Here is a 6,000-nt window from a genome sequence, read left to right as displayed (position 1 = left end):
TATTTATTTTTGGCGGCACTTGGTCTTTTGTTGCTGCACATAGGCTTTCTCTAGTTGTGGCTCACAGGCTTTGTTGCTTCACAGCATTTTGGGGATCTTCTCAGACCAGGGATCAAACCCATGTCCCCTGCATTGCAAGACAGATTCTTAACCACTGGACCACCAGGGAAGCCCTGATAGGATTTTTTAAGTGTATTTAATATTGGAATCTACTGTTAGGAGATTCCAAAATCCTCATTTTATTGTGTAACGTATAATTTAAATGCTCATAATGATTTTAAAATCATGGATTTTCTAAAGCCAAAATTATAAATGACTTTAAAATAACACTTGTCTTTTCTCATTAGCTAAGAAATCTTCGAAACAAACTTTTCATAAAAGAAACTTCATTGCAAGAGATGAAGAGTGAGCTAGAAACTTACAAAGAAAATAATGTGCAACAGTCATTCCAGATAATGTCCCTGAAAGATGATATCAAGGACTTAGAGGAACTTATTGCTTCTCTAACCAGAATTAAATCTTTGAAAAACACCAGTATTCAGAGTCTTGAAAGAGGCAACTGGGATCTAACTGAAAGAATTACAGAACTAGAAAATCTTCTAAGGTAGGGAATTTTCTGGTTTGTTTTCAAAAATGTCATTCATTTTTCATAAGCTTACAAATATTAAATGAACATCATACTCCTGACTGATCACAGAATTTAAATCTAATAAAATTACAAACAAGAAAAAAAAGAATAAAAAAAAGATAAATCTAACAAAATTAACATACCTGACTCAAAATTAAATTTTTAATTGAGATATAATTTCCATTCCATTAAAATTCACCCTTTTGCAGCATACAGTTTAGTAGTTTTTAGTATATTCACAAGGTTGTACAAACATCACCACGCTCTAATTCTAGAACACTTCATCAACCCCTAAAAATATCCATGCCAACTAATAGTTACTCCCCAGTCCACTCTCTCCAGCTTCTGACAACCAGCAGTCTACTGTCTTTCTCTATGGGCTTGCCTTTTCTTGACATTTCATATGAATGAAATGCTACAATATATGGCCTCTGTGTCTGACTTCTTTAATTTAACACAGTGTTTCTAAGATACATCAGTGTTTAGCCTGAATCAGTACTTAATTTTTTTATGGCTGAATAATATTCTGTTATAAGGTTATACCACATTTTGTTTGTCCATTCATCAGTTGATGAACATTGGGTTGCTTTCTTTGCAAGGGACTTTATGAATGAGCTGTTATGTACATTGTTGTGTGAACTCTTACATGACTGTAAGTTTTATTTCTCTTAGTTAAATGCCTTAGGAGTAGAATTGCTGGGTTGTAAAGTAACTCTGTGTTTAACTGAGCAACTTCCAGGCTGTTTTCTAAAAATTTTTGATGAAGCTTACCTTTTTATTCTTTTGTCATTTTGTGTCTTTGGTGTTATAGCAAAGAAACCTAATCTAGTATCACAAAGGTTTACACATATGTTTTATTTTAATAGTTACTGTTTTAATACTTAAAATTTTATCTTTGATCCATTTTGACTAATTTATTTATTCATTTATTTTTGACTGACTGGTGCTTCATTGCTGTGTGCAGGCTTACTCTAGTTGCTGTGAGAAGAGGCTACTCTCTAGCTGCAATGCGTGGGCTTCTCATTGTGGTGGCTTTTCTTGTTGTTGTAGGTGTGTGGGCTTTAGTAGTTGTGGCTTATGGGTTCAATTGTTAGCTATCCTATGGCAAATGGAATCTTCTCAGACCGGAGGTCAAACCTGTGTCCCCTGAATTGGCAGGTGGATTCTTTTTTTTTCCACTTATTTTTATTAGTTGGAGGCTAATTACTTTACAGTATTATAGTGGGTTTTGTCATACATTGACATGAATCAGCCATGGAGTTACATGTATTCTGCATCCCGATCCCCCCTCCCACCTCCCTCTCCACCCGATTCCTCTGGGTCTTCCCAGTGCACCAGGCCTGAGCACTTGTCTCATGCATCCAACCTGGGCTGGTGATCTGTTTCACTATAGATAATATACATGTTTCAATGCTGTTCTCTCGAAACATCCCACCCTCGTCTTCTCCCACAGAGTCCAAAAGTCTGTTCTGTATTTCTGTGTCTCTTTTTCTGTTTTGCATATAGGGTTATCGTTACCATCTTTCTAAATTCCATATATATGTGTTAGTATGCTGTAATGTTCTTTATCTTTCTGGCTTACTTCACTCTGTATAATGGGCTCCAGTTTCATCCATCTCAATAGAACTGATTCAAATGAATTCTTTTTAATGGCTGAGTAATATTCCATGGTGTATATGTACCACAGCTTCCTTATCCATTTGTCTGTTGATGGGCATCTAGGTTGCTTCCATGTCCTGGCTATTATAAACAGTGCTGCAATGAACATTGGGGTGCACGTGTCTCTTTCAGATCTGGTTTCCTCAGTGTGTATGCCCAGAAGTGGGATTGCTGGGTCATATGGCAGTTCTATTTCCAGTTTTTTAAGAAATCTACACAGTGTTTTCCATAGTGGCTGTACTAGTTTGCATTCCCACCAACAGTGTAAGAGGGTTCCCTTTTCTCCACACCCTCTCCAGCATTTATTGCTTGTAGACTTGGATAGGAGCCATCCTGACTGGTGTGTAATGGTGCCTCATTGTGGTTTTGATTTGCATTTCTCTGATAATGAGTGATATCGAGCATCTTTTCATGTGTTTGTTAGTCATCTGTATGTCTTCTTTGGAGAAATGTCTGTTTAGTTCTTTGACCCATTTTTTGATTGGGTCATTTATTTTTCTGGAATTGAGCTACAGGAGTTGCTTGTATATTTTTGAGATTAATCCTTTGTCTGTTGCTTCATTTGCTATTATTTTCTCCCAATCTGAGGGCTGTCTTTTCACCTTGCTGAAGAATCAATATTGTCAAAATGGCTATACTACCCAAAGCAATCTATAGATTCAGTGCAATCCCTATCAAGCTACCAACGGTATTTTTCACAGAACTAGAACAAATAATTTCACAATTTGTATGGAAATACAAAAAACCTTGAATAGCCAAAGTATCTTGAGAAAGAAGAATGGAACTGGAGGAATCAACCTGCCTGACTTCAAACTCTACTACAAAGCCACAGTCATCAAGACAGTATGGTACTGGCACAAAGACAGAAATATAGATCAATGGAACAGAATAGAAAGCCCAGAGATAAATCCATGAACCTATGGACACCTTATCTTCAACAAAGGAGGCAAGGATATACAATGGAAAAAAGACAACCTCTTTAACAAGTGGTGCTGGGAAAACTGGTCAACCACTTGTAAAAGAATGAAACTAGAACACTTTCTGACACCATACACAAAAATAAACTCAAAATGGATTAAAAATCTAAATGTAAGACCAGAAACTATAAAACTCCTAGAGGAGAACATAGGCAAAACACTCTCCGACATGAATCACAGCAGGATCCTCTATGACCCACCTCCCAGAATATTGGAAATAAAAGCAAAAATAAACAAATGGGACCTAATGAAACTTAAAAGCCTTTGCACAACAAAGGAAACTATAAGCAAGGTTAAATATCTTTTAAATTATCATTAACTTTTTACCTTAGACCTTGTGATTACAATTAAAGTCTAGATTAGTACTGTTATGTTATCTGAAAATAGAAATCTTATAACAACGTAACTCTACTTACCCATTTTATGCTCCTGTACTATTGTTATGATACATTTTACTTTTCCAAATGTTATAAATCTCATAAGATATTAATTTTCAGTATTAATTTTTATTGACCCACACACTCACTCCTGGTGCTTTTCATTCCTTTCTACAGTTCTGTGTAGTCACCAGGGATGGTTTTCCTTTATATTGAAAAATTGCCTGTAATTTTTCTGCAATTTAATGCAGTTCTTCTAAGGATGAATTTTTCCATTTTTCCTTCTGAAAGGGTTTTTGTTTTTTTTTTTTTTTTTTTTAATGAGTATAGAGCTCTAGGTTGCCAGTATTTTTTCTTTCTGCACTCTAAAGTATTCTTCAATTATCTTCTGACTTACATGGTTTCTCTTTGAAAAGCCGGTGTTCAGTCTTATAGCTATATGTTAGAAGGTAACATATGCTTTTCCTCTGACTTTTTTTTTTTTTTTTTTTTTTCCTCTGACTTTTAATTGGTAGAAATTTGATGATGATATGTCTTGGTGTGGTGCCTTTGTATCTATCCTACTTTGGATTTGCAGAATTTACTTAATCTATCAATTGATGTTTTTCATCAGGTTTCAAAAATTCCTGGGAGGTATTTTTTAAAGTATTGTTTCTATCTCATTCCGTGTCTACTCTCATTCTAAGGCTCTAATTACAAGGAATGACCTTTTGAGTGTGACCTACATGTCTCCAATATAATTTTATTGAATTATGTTTTCTCTGAGATAATTCAGATATTTTCTTTGACCTGACCCATATTCACTAGTTCTGTATGATGGAAATCCTCTATAGAAAAGAATATAACTAACATGGAAGGTGGACTGAAACTTTAACTTAGCTTCAAGGTAGAAAATATTATCAAACCTATCAATTATTAATCAAAACAAGAACCAAATAATTAGTTGTTTGTATTTGATAATAAAACAAATTTTTACATATGCTGTTTTCTATTGTACCATTTCTAATTCCTTTACCTTTCTTGAAACTCTATTCAGGGATTCAGTTGGAGTGCCCATGAGGGTGTTACTAAAATGGGAATACAGTTGTCCTTCATCCCTTGTGCCTCAGTGTCTGCAGGGGATGGTTCTAGGACCCTTGAGACTACCAAAATCTGCACATGCTAAATCCTTTATATAAAATAGTACAGTATTTGCATATAACCTATGCACATCTCTTGTGTACTTTAAATCAACTCTAGATTACATGTAATAGCTAATCCTATGTAGATGGTTGCTGGTTTAAGACAAATTTAAGTTTCACTTTTTGGAACTTTCTGAAAAAAATTTTTTTGAATAGTTTCAATCCATGGCTGCTTGAATCCATGGATGTGGAACTTGCAAATACAGGCCCATGGTACTTGTACCCATGTGGAACCTTCTGATCATCACAATATTATCATAGTAGCAGAGACATATTCATACTCAAATTTCCTCTTGAAAAAGAGTGGTTTCAAAATTGACCTCTCCCAACTACTACAGACTTAACATTGAATCATTCTCTCCATTTCTCATCTCTTCCTAGAAATAATTTGGGAACTTGCACAGCTCTTTTCATAAGGCATACATTTTTACTTGATACACATATTTAATTTGTTTTACATGGGGATATTTCTTGTTATTATTTGAAGTTTGAAAAATTAGTTTCATGATATTGTTACCTGCCAATACACAGGGTACATCTGATTGAAAGAAAAAGAGCAGAGCAAAAAGCAGACCTTTTGGAGAAAAAGTTAGCAGGTGCTAACAGATTCACCCCTTATATGAGTATGAAAGAACAAGAAGATTCCTTGGATAGTTTCATGACAAAGGTGAGAACAAATTTTGATTGATTTTTGAATAAAAAGGATTTTTGTTACTTTATGTTATCCCAAGAGATAATTGGCAAATGTTGAGTGGTCTGTTGGTCCTCTTCTTGTGGAGGATAAAAGGAAGCAGTACAGCACGGTGAACTGAAAGCGTTTCTGAAGTATGGAGAGAAAGTGCAAGGCAGATCTGAAGGTCTCTGTGATACTAAAGAGGAGGTTAGAGAGAATGGAGCTGTGAGAGAATTGGGGGGAGGTGGTGGTTAGAGAGTGAAATATTGAAGTTTTAAATTTCTGGTATGGGGTAGTTCCTGCTGCTGACAAAATCTGGGTTTTTGGATTTGGGTATAAGGATTGAATAGGGGTGTAGAAGAAAGTCATTGAAACTGAGGCATAAGGGTCACAAAACTAAACTGGTGGATCATCTACACTGGATACTGAAATCTAGATGTATTCATGAGTTGGGTTTAGAAGGAAGAGGTTAGCCTGGTCCCTAGTAGATAGCAATTCACAGGAT

This window comes from Muntiacus reevesi, chromosome 7, assembly GCF_963930625.1.
Source record: "Muntiacus reevesi chromosome 7, mMunRee1.1, whole genome shotgun sequence".
Classification (NCBI taxonomy): domain Eukaryota; kingdom Metazoa; phylum Chordata; class Mammalia; order Artiodactyla; family Cervidae; genus Muntiacus; species Muntiacus reevesi.
Note: the sequence above shows the minus strand (reverse complement) of the source record.